The 15,151-nt window shown below is 43.7% G+C and overlaps 1 long non-coding RNA gene across 1 annotated transcript; it reads left to right on the plus strand.

The window, feature by feature from the left end:
- Nucleotides 1-231: 231 nt before the first annotated feature.
- On the plus strand, nucleotides 232-4,220 carry LOC148781278 (uncharacterized). The gene is made up of 3 exons (XR_016059357.1): nucleotides 232-353; nucleotides 748-1,413; nucleotides 4,057-4,220. It is a non-coding gene; the product is annotated as an uncharacterized LOC148781278 (long non-coding RNA).
- The last annotated feature ends 10,931 nt before the right edge of the window (nucleotides 4,221-15,151 follow it).

The following is a 15,151-nucleotide window of genomic DNA, read 5'->3' on the forward strand; positions in this document are numbered from 1 at the left end:
TTTGCCTAGCAGGCTTGTTTGAGGGGTAGGGGGTGTCTTTTGGCTCCTTCCTTCTTACCCTTTTGTTCTCCATTTTCTTCAAAATGACACTTTGGCTAGAGTGGAGCCTTTTGGAATTGGGCTTTTGTTGGGAGTTGTGGGATAATTACCGCATTTTCACTTTTTACCCGAGTATAAAAAGGGGTTAGGGGCTTCACTTTCACCACTTCTCCTTATTTTCATACTTTTTGGAGAGAGAAAGTGGTGGAAGCACCTTTGAGAGAGAGAAAGGGGCTTCGAGAGGCTTGTACGTTTTGATAAGCTTTTGGAGCATCCGGGCCCCATGGCTAGCTCAACTCAGGCAACTAAGGGAGGTAAGCTTGTCTTTACCCTTTCTTTTATTTATTTGTAGGAATTTGCATGGTTTCTTATGCTTTTCCATACTTTTGACATAATTTTGCATGGTCTTCCGTATCTTTCCATGCTTTTTTAATAGAGAGAGGACTCTTCTAGGGTGCATCTTGGATGCGAACTATCCTCAAGATGCGAACTATCCTCCAGTAGAGGCACCTCTGAATCCTCCGGAGTGTCTTGCGCTAGCTACGCACCTATTATATCATCGTACCTCCATTTTTAGGGGAGATGGTGCTGAAATTTTGTAAAATTTGGTCATCCTTGGTGCTTCATTTGCTTTCCTCTTCCTCCCCTTTTTTGTAAAATCCAAGCGAAATGACTTTATTCTTGGGTCTTCATTCTTGTATCTTGTAGGAGCGTGTAAGGACCAAAGATTTTCAGACATGTTGTAGTGCACCCGTGGGTCACCGGCCGGGAGAGTTAGGCCGCTGCATGTGGCAGTGAGAGAGTGAGGCCGTTGTGTACGGCAGTGAGAGAGTGAAGCCGCTGTGCATGAAGCAATCAACCGCCGTGAGTGAAGGGATCAGCCGCCGTGTGTGAAGCGATCAAGTGTGAAGCAATCAACCGCCGTAAGTGAAATGATCAACCGCTGTGAGTGCAGCGATCAATCGCCATGAGTGAAGCGATCAACCACGGTGAGTGAAGTGATCAGCCGCCGTGTGTGAAGGGATCAGTCACCGTGCGTGGAGCGATCAACCTCCCTGAGTGAAGCGATCAACCGTTGTGAGTGAAGGGATCAGCCCCCTGCGTATAGAGATGTTGCCACGAGTGTTTCAGCTGTGTGCGACTTCTGACCGTCGTGTGTGATGACTCCCATGCTGACATTTACATGGCACCACATAGCTTACATGAATGACACTTGACACTTGCATGCGACCTCCCCTTTTGCTTATAAGTACTCCACCCCACCCTCTCAAGAGTTTTACACTCGCTCTTTCACCCACATTTTTCCCCTTTCCAACACTTAGAAGCTCAAGCTTGGGGAGCTTGATGGGGAACTTGGAGTCTTTTGAGTACAGGGTAAGTGGATCTAACATTTATGTTTCAAATGTTTTGATTAAAGCATGAAATTAAGAAAAGTATAAGTGTGTTTTGGATGGAATATGGCTGCATACTAGTGAAATTGTGTGTTTGTGCACTGTTTTCACAGAATTTTATTACTCCTTGGTGGTCATGAAAATCTGTGGAAAAATACCCCTGTATGTATAAATTAATATGAAAAAGTTTTTGTGTTAATATCCATTTTAATTTGGAAGTTATTGATCATTTTATAAGGTGTGTTAAAAGCTTTGCTGTGAATTTCCAGGAATCCTGCATGTTTTTGTAATGAACGGTCCACTGATCAATTAGTGTTCAAATGACTTCAAACCAATTTTAAATGAAATATAGGTGTGTCTAATTCAAATTTGGTTTTGAAACCACATTGAAATTCCTTATGGCTTGGGAACTATGCCCCTGTTTGCATAAATATATCACTGTTACGAGTGGCAGTGAATTTACAGAACTGTTATATGACTTGTACTGAAATTGTTTACTGAACAAATAGTGTCCAAATGACTTCAAAAAATTTTAAATGAATAATAGGCATTTCTAATTTAAGTTGTATTTTGGAAGCATGTTTAAATTCTTCATGGTTTGGGATTTATGCCTCTGTTACTGTTATGAGTGGCAGTGAATTTACAGAACTGTTATATGATTTATACTGAAAATGAACAATGTGTATGTTTACTTAAATTTTTATTTTGGAAGCATGTTTAAATTCCTTATGGTTTGGGATTTATACCTCTATTTGTATAAATGTGTCATTGTTATCAGTTGTAGTAATTTCCAGAACTGTTGCTCATTTTGTACTGAATTGTTTACTGGCCAAATGGTATCCAAATAACTTCAAACCACTTTTAAATGAACAATGGGTATGTCTACTTCAAGTATTTTGGAAGCATGTTTAAATTCCTTATGGTTTTGGATGTATGCCTCTATTTGTATAAATATGTCACTGTTATCAGTTATAGTAATTTTCATAAATGTTGCTCATTTTGTACTGAATTGTTCACTTTCCAAATAGTATCCAAATAACTTCAAACTACTTTTATTTGAAATGTGGCTGTGTTTACTTCGAATTTTGTTTTGGAGCCAAGGAAAAATTCCCTATGAATTGGAAGCTATTCCCATTTTCTGTTAGACTGACACACCTGAATTTCTCCTCTGTTATGAAATAGTAAATGCTATGAAACAATGAATGCTATGATATTGTGAATACTTATGAACTCTGGAATAATCGAAATAAGGCATGCCTATGATAATAATGTGATATGAAACACTATACAATGGAATACCCATTGGTAGTGGGACCTGATATGATAAGAATGTGATATGCTCTGTTATGGTGTAAGTACATGTAGGAATACATGCCTTGTTACGAGATGAACACTTGCTCTATTATGAAAGGAATACTGGCTATGTTATGATATGAATACGTGCCTTATTATGGAATGAAAGCCTGTTATGATATGATGAAAGTGTGTTATGATAAGTAATATTTGAAACACTATTCAATGGGCCATCCATTGGTAGTGTGATGTGATTTGATGTGATAAGTAATGTGATATGAAGCACTATGCAATGGTCCATCCATTGGTAGTGTGATGTGATTTAAGTAATGTGATATGTTTGTGACAAATGTTATATGATAAAGACCGGTATGGTCAGTTATGTGACATGTGAAATGTGAATGCTTGACATTCTTTGAGGGTATTGCATGACCATACTATAATATGTGAATGATTGGCATGCTTTAAGTGTATTGCATGACCATACTATGATATGTGAATGATTGGCATGCTTTGAGCGTATTGCATGACCATACTATGATATGTGAATGATTGGCCTGCTTTGAGCGTATTGCATGACCATACTATGATATATGAATGATTGGCCTGCGTTGAACGTATTGCATGGCCTAACTTTGATATCTCTTGGCATGCTTTGAGCGTATTGCATGACCATGAGGTGATATGAGATTTATTGGCGTTGCGTATTGCATTGCCTACTTGGGACCTTTTTGGCCCGCCCAATGATAGGACGGTAGTCGGAGTAGATGATGTTTGGATGGTCGCTCTCTCATTCATAGTGATTGGCACCCTGACGGTGTAATGCTTCTAGCCAAGGTGGCGTAGGGAGTAGTGTCTTACAAGGCCATCGCCTATCAAAAACCCAAAAGCACGTTGGGGACTGTGTGTGTGTAAAAGCATTACGAAATGGGTCACCCACTTGTCATTGTCTTCCCTCTTGAGTAATGGTAGAAGTCTTAAGCAATAGGATTGGCTTGGCCTGATGAATAGGGCTTCTACTTCGAGAGTAGGCAAAGTAGGGAATAAGTTAGTGGTAATTCACCTTAATATGTTAATTGCTAAGATTTGTATAGTTGCATGATTTGATTGACCCCCGCATCATATCATATATGATTGTCTGATTTGTTATCGCTTCACTATGAGCTATGCATGACACACTGATGAATATGATTATGGCACATGACTCATGTTTTATAAGAACAGTATAAAACCTTGTACATTGTTGTAAAATGATATTCATAGGTTGGGAGGCATGATGTTTGATCTACTTACTGGGCTTTATAGCTCATTCTGTTTGCTTCCATCCTTGTAGATTACTAGCCGCAGGTCGAGGACATACGAGTGGTGTTCGTTACTGATGGTTGAAGACTCAAGCTTGGCGAGATAGCTCCCTTTAGACTGTAGGTGTTAGATGGCCGTTGGTCATATAATTGTTGTTTGTGAAGTTATGCGTTTTGTTGTTGGGCTTTTGATTCCTTGGACAATTTGTAATATTTGTATATATTAATTTGATTTTAATTTATTCAGTTTTTGTTATGGTTCTAGTAGGAGTTTATGCTTTCTTTTATGGTTTGTTCTGATTTTCTTCTTTTCAAATACGTTGAGCTCACTCCCACCTGAGTAGCATTCGCTACTTCACGTCGCGGTTCTGTATTCTGCCACCTTCCGGCGTACTGTAAGGGTCAAGGGGTGGGGTTGTGACAAGGCGGCACCTCATAGGATGGCCACTCGCAGTGCAATAGGTCTTTGAATCTTCTGAGCATAAGGGATCAAATGACCAATCGAACCCTTGAAAATGCCATCATTATTCCTGACGACCTTGAGGAGGTAGCACCCTTGCAGCTATTCCCCTTGTAACAACTCCAAGACAAGTTTTAGATGGTTCATATGCTACCTTTCACTGGTGCTTATATCAGGATATCATCAAAATATATGACTACAAACTTTCCTACATATGGCTTAAAGATTTGGTTCATGAGCCTCATAAATGTGTTAGATGCATTTGATATCTCAAATGGCATAACCAACCACTCCAATCCCTCTCGTGTCTTGACTGTTGTCTTCTATTCATCACCCAGCTTCATTCTAATTTGATGGTGACCACTTCTATAGTCTATCTTAGAGAAAATTGTAGTCCCCACTAACATGTCCACAACATATCACCTAGGTACAGTATTAGAAAGCAATATTTTATTGTGATTTAATTAATTACCCTATTGTCCACGCATATGTGCCAAGAACAATCTTTATTGGGTGTCAACAATGTTGGCACTATACATGAGCTGATACTCTCCCTAAAACCATCCTCCATAACTCCTTATGCTCCTTGGGGCTCATACTATATGTTGCTTTATTTAAGAGGCTAGAATAACGGATGAAGTCGAGATGATATTGGGTGTCTGGCACAAGTGGTAAACCCTCTAAAAGATCATTCAGTACAACATCATTGAATTCACTCATCAATGGCTCTAACCTAGAGGAAATGGAACATTAGCTTAAATCTTTGACTCCAAGAATGTTCTCGTAGCATTTGCATAGACAGTTGCATTGCATGGGAAGTCTCTCTTCTAGGGATCGATTGAATAGAGTTATACACATGTACTAAGAGATGAATTCTCGCACCATGTTTGTGTGCATGTCCTCTAGGAGGTGAATTGAAATCCACTTAAACTTGGAGGTCCGTCACACATTAGTTTGACTTTGATAAATTGAGATCATGACCCCACGATTATATGTTGCGGGTCATGAATCTATTGGGTCATAGCGAGAGGTGGCTTTGGATTCTGGGTTTAACCAAGTTGAGTGCTCCATTTTATAATTCAATTCCAAGGATCCTAATTTCTCTGGTAAATATTTTTATCAATACCAAAATTATTTAATTTGATAGAAAATCATTAGAACAATTTTTTAAATTTATAGGAATTTGTTTTGGATTTTGTTTACAAGAAAATATATTTTTTGGAATTTTTTCTACGAAATGATAAACAACGACAATCCTTCAGGACCAATACGAGACACCCGAATGGCCAATGGTTGTCCACGTGCCAACCCTAAGGGGTCCCATATCCCCCATGTGGAGATTGCATGGGAATGACGACAACCCCATGTGGGGACCCCATGTCCTTTGTTTTTTTTTCTTCATTTGAAGTGTAGTTTTATGAAATTCTGTAAAATATTGAGATTTTGAAACATTATTTTTTGTACACTTAAATTCCTAAAGCAAGTGGTTTGTGGACATATGTGGAGGATTTTATAAGGGGTATAGGATTTGTAATTACAAGCCTAACTCTAAGGAAATATGGTAAAAGTGAAAATAACCACTTAGCTGGCCAGGCAAATCGAAGTTCTCGTCCGATCAATTGTCCACCCAGTTAAATGGAAACACAGTGGAATCACGCAACGCACGTTACTGGTATGCTTCTTGCCTGCGAGGAAAGAAGAGCGACAAGGTTAAGATTTAATTGTTTGCAGCAATGTAACATGATTTCATTAGCCCCAAAGGGCATACCCTCCATCTTGGTTTTAAGCTTAATTAAATGTGAAGAGCATCGAAATTTTTATAACAAGAAAATTTGGAGTGAAATAAGAATGATAAATGTGTTTAAATCTAAACCACACATTTTGATGACATGATGGTGGATGGTGAGCTTGGATAATGCATGTCTTTAAAGCCATTGGTAGATGATATGAAGGCCCAATATTCAAACATCTCCACACTTGAGGGGTGGAGAGCTATAAATACCCCTATGAGCTTTCATTTTCCCGCCCATGGGTTCACACTTAAGATTTCCCTCTAAACGTGGCATGCACCCTTTTCTCTCTCAATCTTTGAGTGGTACTCTCAAGTGAGGTGAGCCTTCTTCTCTATCTCCCTATCTAAGGTCTCGTGGTGAGAGGAGAACTCCATTGAAGGTTGCATTCTACTCCATTAATGGTGATCCAAAGCTTAAAATTCAAGTCATAGATGATCTTCAGGCCTTCAACAATTGAGTAAGAACAATTCTATTTCCTTTGATTTCCTTAGTTTGTTCTTGTTGTAAATCCTCAATTACAACAACATTTTTTCATCTCTAGATCGTTAGATCATTGATCCCCTAATTGATTATTGATGCCTCTTGATTCATAAAGTTAAAGGCTTCATCTATGCACATTTTGACATAGTTATCCATAAGCTTTTTTACTTGAATTATGGAGTATTTTTTGTTAATATTTCTCTGATATTCTTATGATCATATCAGCCACTTGAACCTTGTTCTTGATCTCTTTATTTTATGATTTTATAAAGAGAGACTATGTCGAATTTTGATGAGACTAATTGTGAAGTCATTCGAACTGGTTTTGTGTTTTGAGATTCCAGTTTTCTCCCATGATTTCTCTATTTGATTTGAGTATTAAATTTCCACAAATACTTCCATGATAAAATGTGTATCAATAGATGTTTGGCTTCCCACTTGATTAGATGATGAATTGGCTTGATTTTGTATTATTCTATCATATGTCACCCAATGGCATAGAGCTAAGAACCAAGGCTGTAAACCTGGCACCCGAGAGCTCTAATCAGCTTCCCATAGTCATGGTATGGAGATCATGTTATATTGTTATTTTTAAGATTTATTGATGTATAATTTTTCTTTGTAAGTTGAGGTGGTGCTGAATTTTTAAAAGCACACTATTCATGTGTAATTTGATGATCTCCACTCATTATTTGTTTTGTCCATGTATTAGGGACCCTAATTGAGTTGTATTCTCTCTTTTTAGTTTATTTGGATGTCATTAGCTCACTGTTATGAATCTGTAATTTGAAATTTCGAGTTGTAATTGCAAATGTATTGTAAGATTTTCAAGTGTATTGGTATGTACTTTGCCTATCATTTGTTCAATTCAAGAGCATTGGTTTTTATACACTCGCAAGTGGTATTACAGCCAAAAATCTAAAAGATATCCCTTTGAGTCTTTTTGTGAGTCCTAAATTGTATTAGGACTTTACTTAAGTGTTTGCACATGGCCATCAAGTTGATAGTTACAGAATTGCTTAAAGAAGAGAAGTTCAATGGGTCGAATTTCTTTGAATGGCGGAGGAAAGTGCGATATGTTTTTCATGAGGGCCTCATCCCTGTGATCATACAAGACCCTCAAAATGTGCCTAGATCTAATGCTGCCCAAGCCACATGTGATGCTTTTGACACATGGAGCTCAAAAACTCAAAGTGTTAGGAATGTGTCTTAGCCAACATGTCCTATACTTATGAAAGAGAGTATAAAGAGTGTAGATCAGCTAAATGATCATTGAAAAGATGAAGAAATCCTTTGATACTCAATCTTATTTTCACAAGGTGATGAGCATGAAGAAGCTCATTGATTGCCAGATGCTGGATCACTCGAAAATTAGTGATCATATGAGAACTTTTAGCCATATGGTGAAGGACATCAAGTTGGCTGACATGACATCTGATATACCAACTCATGGGACCCTCTTCTTGTCCACTCTCTCCCCTTCATGGGACAACTTTATAGGCAACTTGGTGGCACTTTAGGATCTTACATTCTTCCTTGAAGTCAAGGAGGAGCGCCGGATCCTGAGCATGTATGGACTTGAAATTATGGTCCATATGGTAAACTCTAACCCATCCTCTTCTTATTTCCCTTTTCATAGTATGTATGTGAATGTATGTGGGAATGTTCCAATTCATTTTAATGGGGATGGGAACAATAATAAAAAGAACAAAGGAAAAGGTAAATGAAATATGTCACAAGGGAAAGGTAAGGCCAAAGTGGATAGTTCTTTCAAGCCACCACCTCAATATCCACATGAGGGGAATAATGGGAACTTTAAGGCAAGGAATGGGAAAGGAAAACAATGATATCCACCTAAGGATTATCCTAATGTGAAATACCATAAGTGTGAGAGATTCGAGCATATAGCTAGGAATTGTCGTGCACCTCTCCTCCATCACTTAGCGTTGTTGTACGTCATTTTTGACGTACTTACATCTCCCAAGCAAACAAAGAGAGAGCAGGCAACAGCCTGGCCCTGCAGGTACACAAGACACCGGTAGGCCAAAGTTGTGTCGTAAAATAAAGCCTCGAACCCATACAACCTGGGTACTGTGCCATCACACCAAGGAAGGACCATACAACTGTAGCCCTATGCTAGCGGCTTCAAAACTATATCAGATCACCGCCATCGCATTCAGAATGTCAAAAACCCCAGGGGACCAAATTTGGGCTCAATCGGACTACTTGAAAGGGGTCAACGCCCATGCAGCCTCGCAGCAGGGGGGTTTCACACTAGCACGGTACGGCTTCACCGAACCAGTTCTTAAACATGGAGACTGCGACATCGTGTTTCGGGAGCAGCTTCAAGAATCCATTGCACCTTCCACTGAAACTAGGAAGGGCCCAAATTCATATATGTTCTAGATCACTTCAGCCTCGTCATTTTGACCCAAGGCATGCACTGTGGCGCAACCAAGAGTCAAACTTCTCCTGAAAAGTAGGTGCCTGCAAAACCAGAAAACCAGAGTTCAAGAAGAAGAAGAAGCCTCAAGTCAAGTGAAGCACAGCTCAACATCCAAGCATTTGATCACCACGGAGATGAGTTCAAATCAACCCTCGCAAAGAGCTGCAAACTGGTATAACTCTTGCATTTAATCCAAGGTCCGATGCATGGAACTTTCCTGGTCACATAAGAAGTAAATCTGTCTAGTTGCCGGAATTCCTCTTTCCGATGACCTCCCAAATTTGGCAAACATGCAAACCAGAACTGAATCAGCCCAAACTTGGTGCAAAATGGCTGTGATTGTCTCCTCTTTCGTTTGCAAGCAGAGTCAGGAGCCAGAACATTGCGAGTTGAAGTGCTTTGGCGAACAAAGTTCACAAATCTGGCTGGACTTCCACCCCATGGGAAAAGGCCACCACAGCATGACTAAAGGGCATCCAAATGCTCAGAGAGACAAGGACATTGAAGATATGCTCACGAATCCTCTGAACCATCGCCGCAAGTTGTAGAAAATGCATTCAAGACCTGGCCATAGAAGAACAACCTGCATGTAGGGACGGCTTTGTTATTGGCAGAAAAGATCTCAGGGACATTTTTGGCTTTGTGCCTAATTTCGGGATTTATTCCCAATTTCTTAAATTGTAATTAAGAATTTTTTTTTAGCATTCACCTATGTTTGGTGAATCCTCTATATAAGCAGGCTTAGGTCATTTGTAAACAAGAATGGAAAAATCCTTTGGGCAGGGTATTTACCCATTATAAAACAGAGGCATACGCTTGTTCCTCTTGTCATTGCTTTTGAGTCCTTAGTGCCCCTGAGAGGAGAGAGAAAAATACCCTTGAGCATGCGAACTCCTCCTTCCTTTCTCTTAAACTAGGTCATGCCCTAACCTCTCTCTCTCTCTCTCTCTCTCTCTCTCTCTCTCTCTCTCTCTCTCTCTCTCTCTCTCTCTCTCTCTCTCTCTCTCTCTCCCCACCCCCTACAATGTCTGCCACGTGCAACAACCCGCGTCACCAATAGATGCGCGGATGCCTTTACGCAATACAATGTCTGCCCCTTGCAGCAACCCATGTCACCAACAGATGCGTGGCCATGAGTGAACCTATGGGCCCCAACCCTCGGGTTCTTTCACTCCCCTCCATCGGTCAGTCAGCCCCCTCAAGACAATAGCCATAAGATAAGACAGCCAGATCCCATATCGATCCCAAGCAACAGAGAGAGAGAGAGAGAGAGAGAGAGAGAGTAGAGAAGTTTGCAACCTGAAGAGAGTCTTTGTCCAAACAACGTTGGCGCACAATTGAAGGGCTTCGTAACTGTTCTAAGAGGGCTGACCGCCCGGACGTGTCCTCCAAACCCCATGTGGCGAGGTCAGCGTTCCAAAGCGCTCCCGCCATCAAAAATCTATCTCATTTTTGGTGCTTATCTGCCCACAAGAGCCCCACACGCCCGTGCGCACCCCTCACTGGTGCGCACTCTCATCTCATCGCCCGAGCGACCCACGGTTGTCTGAGAGATGGTTCTCATCCCGACCCGTCGAGAACCAGGTCTGACCAACTGGCGACTCCACTTGGGACACTGTTTTCAAGTACCAACCTCTCTTTCTTCTCTCTCTAAAGTTTCTATGGATGTCCAGCCTTGGTCCGGATTGGGGATTTCTACGTCCCCATATCCGCGACCTCACCTGGGGCGAGCAGACCATCTGGTCTTGCCTCCCCCACGTCCTACTCAAGCGACCTGGCTGGCCCTGCTATCCTAGTCATGCCTAGGAAAACTCAAGGCATGGGCTCTCAAGCTCCCTGCCCCTCCTCTCCTGACATCAAGAGAAAATCCCTTGATGTCAACTGCATGGGCGGCACTACACCCGCCCCCTCACACAAGCACCCTGTCGCTGCACATGCTTTCACGTGGTCCTTGCGGCACTGCTCCTCCTCACCCGGTGGGTCCCAACAAGGCCACCGCCTTTGCGGGTAAACAAAAGGTAACCCCGCTCATGTCTCACAAGGGGCATTGTCAGTGCTAACACCCCCACGCACACACCATACGTTGGCCGCTTCTATGCCAGTCCACATAGTCACTCAACTGTCTTGCGTGCATACACATACATCATTGCTTACGACGGTCTAACCGTCACCGTGATGAGTCAGGGCAGGAGACAGCCCACCCCACTCTCCCAAACTGTTTCGGGTCTCTTCCTACCCAGACGCAGCATGGGTGGTCCTAAGACTGCCCACATCATACATGCTAACCCTCTAGTTTGGGATAACTCAAAGGCTGAAACCCGACGAACACGTGACTTTCGAGATGATCCAAAGTCCCACAAACAAGTGCACAAGCATGCTAGAGGCTCTAAGACCTCACCGACCAAATGAGCAGGTATCACAAATACCCCGCCCCTCACTCCACAAAGGGTTGGCCCTCCGGCTGCCCCAAACACCACCACGGATGGCGCACACACCTGCAGAGCCAAGGATGCTACCAACCGCGAAGGAGGACGAGCATCTGCCGCTCCACCAACTCCTTCTAGGCCGCCCGCTATGTGGTACTCGAAGAAATTTCCTTCGAGCACCATTCTCTCCACTCCTCCTTCCTCGTACTGGGTATGAAATAGGAGGACACCGTCAGCAACGACTGGTCGCCCTGCTCTGTCAGGTGGTTCTCGACCACCGTTGCCGCCGTCAAGCTGCCTCCTTCTCAAGCATTACACTTTGCCCGAGCTGATCAAGTTCCCCCGTGCATCAGTCAAGCGGGCCTGCCAAGAAGAAGATTGGAATCGCTTCCGATTATGAGGGAGGATCTACCAAGACCTGCGGCTCAAGCAGTTAAAGGGGATGGAAATACCGCCCCTCTCACAAAAAGTAGAGTCTTCTATCACAGAAAACTTACCAGAGCAAAATCAGTTCCACCCGCTGTAAGACACAGAGGAACCCAAAACCAATGACATGGCCCACTCCAATGTTGTTGAGACACGAGAAAGCAAACCTGCTTCGCCCGACCCGTGGGGCCAAGGCCGTCAATTGCTAGTTGACGAGAACCCCTAGATAGTCATGCACCCATCTAAGGTGAGCCAAAGCCCCAAGGCCTTCAAGCGTCAGGCTCGACAGCAGCCCGACCCCGAGGCGTTCCAGAGCCCATACTAACACGAGCCCTTAAACAATCTCTGCTCAGACGGGGCAGACCCAGCCCTTGCTACACAGAGTGCTGCACCAGAGTGTGAAAAGGACCAGGGTCGCTCCTCCCATTAAATTACTCAATTCAGACCCGCCCATCAAGGTAATGGCGGTGAGCCATGATGGGGACAAATCTGAAAACCCGATGGCCCGTTTCGAGAATGTCCCAAACAGAAGCTTGGACAGGCTCAAAGGGCTCAAAGACGATCTGCCCACAGTCTCTTCCCATCAAAAGACTAACTCTCCCCCCGAGCCGCCACTCGGAGAGGAGGAAAGACCTCAGCCTCCGCCTCCTACACCCCAGCAAAGGTGCCCGCACCATGGGAGGTGTACCATGGTTGCGAAAAGGTGAAAAGCATTGGAAGGGACGCGACTCGCTAGGCAGATGTGGTGCCCACGTCCTCTAGAGCCTCAACCGCCTAAAGAAAATCAGGAAAACCGAAAAAGCTCAGCGACCTGGACCCACAACTTCGAGCCCCTCAACACCCTGTTGGGGCACCATTCTCTCACCCTTTCCCTACCCCGTAAGACTTCATCCCAAGGCAAATTTACTTCGCTGAGGGAAGTCAATACATCACTACAAGGACCGTCCGCAGTACACCCTACGTGGCCAAGAGACTGTAAAAATGCACTCTACTCGTAGTCTCGAAGGCAAGACTCTAAACTCATGTCCCTATGGTCACAACGATATGACTTTAAAACTACCTCCTCAAAAAATTTATATTATAAAATGCAAGCGTCTTGAACAAAAACCTTAGTGGGCGTTCACAACAAGCATAAGGATGCTCAAATGCCTTCCCACTGAGCTTTTGGGTTCATCCCTTCGTTTCCTTAAAGGCGGAGACAAAAATCGAAGCAAGAGCACGGAAGAAAACACTCAGTGGATTGAGCATCGCGAATAAGAAAAGAAAAAGAAGTGGCCTTCTTATTCACATATAAGGATGTTTACTAAATTTTGGCAAGCTCCTGAAGCCCACAGACAAAAAAAGAGAGAGGCCCTAAAAAAACGGTCAAGCGCCTCATGCATCTTCGCGCTCTGGATTTGTGCATCTTCTAGCGCTGCTTGCTTCTGCTCTTCAAAGAGAGAAACACTCTTCGTGACTCTCTCGAATGAACTAAGGAGCTTCTCCACATTGGAGCCCCTGCGCACCAATCTGCAAGATCTCACAACATCACTTCCCTATTTTGATGCCGGCGAGCTCTCAAATTAGCTGCGCGGACTTGCAAGGAGGCGATCTCACCGTCTACATCCACTAGCTTAGGGGAGAGTTCGACCTCTTCCTCCGTTGAGTGAGCCTTCCAAGCGAAAAGTCGCTCCCCCTCTGCCTTATAACCCTGCAGGAAGGTCTGCTGCTTCACTAATCTCTCTCATAAGAAGGCTATGCATGCATCAAGAATCTTCGACACTGCGGTCTCGCTTAAGATGATCACGGATCCCTAGTCTATGAGATCCCTCAGCAATTCCTTCAGCTAGTCAAAGATTTCCTTTTCAGGGTATACGGCTTCTAAACCTACCGCGCAAACCCTGACGACCTCGATCTCCTTCTTGAGATTAGGAAGAGCACATTCTCTCAGACCCTGGAGGCCCGCACGAACCATGCACCTCACAGTAAGCCCTCCAGCCTCTGACGACAATGGAACCAGGGCCGCACGATCAATGGAAATGGAGGGCAGAACATCGGGTGTAGGAGCCCCACCCACAAGAGGTAAAGACACGGGGTGGGCTGCATAATGCTTGGACAAGGGCTCCCCTGCCTATGCCCTGGAGGTGAGAACCTCAAAACCTGACGGCACTAACGGTGCTGAAAAAGGGATCGATGGGTTGGATTCCATCCTCCATGATGCTCCCAATTCACCCATACATAAGTCTTAAAAGCCATCAGGCCTACACTGAGACCTCTTCCTCAGCCTTAGCTCCAATCGGCGTCAGCGTCACCACGGGAGACGACGAAACCAGGGAAACCTCCACCTTCACATGCTTAGCCACTATAAAAGAAAAATGGTTAGCCCTAGGAGCAAAGGAAACAACACTGTGACCATGCCAAGGGTACGCTCGAGCAAATGAAGAAGCAACATTAGTTGGAGAAGGAGTCGAACTGGTATCAGCCATTGTCGACGTAGGAGCGCAACGAAGAACTCTGCTCCAAGCGTATTGATGAAGAAGGGAAGCGGGCAAAAAGGGGACTAGGCGTCTTCTACTTTTGACAAAAATCCCTGAGGAAAGCGAAAGCCACCTCGACGTGCCTCTCTTTGTAAAGCCAGAGCGAGGGAAATTAATGAAAGCTGGTGGTATGATGTGTGGCCTAACCATGAGAGAACACCGGTGGCATGCTTGTCGAAGCATCGAAAACGGGACACCGAAGCACAATCGGCATGCGAACTGAAGCGTCGCAGGAGCAAAACGTTGCATGGATTAGAGATACGAAAGTACGTAGAGCACGCGAGGTGACATGTCACACGTGCGGAAGATCACGCTCCGTCCTGAGGAGGTGATAAGGCCACGTAATCACATTGTCGTACAACGCCAACGCAGCTCTCTCATTTACTGCTTTGCATGCGTGACACGGCTCATTGAAAATGGCGTACCTACCGCCGACAAAACGCCGCTCAGATATGCACCCTTTCCCTCTTGGCCCGTACAAATCTCGGGCCCACTAAAAAAAAAGCATGGTGCACACTCACGCACCACTACACGGGGCAAGCAAGCGGACTTCGTTCCTTGTCCCACATACACACACAAA

Source organism: Amborella trichopoda, chromosome 7 (assembly GCF_054954075.1).
Source record: "Amborella trichopoda isolate Santa Cruz 75 chromosome 7, AtrichopodaSantaCruz75HAP2 v2.0, whole genome shotgun sequence".
Taxonomy (NCBI): Eukaryota; Viridiplantae; Streptophyta; class Magnoliopsida; order Amborellales; family Amborellaceae; genus Amborella; species Amborella trichopoda.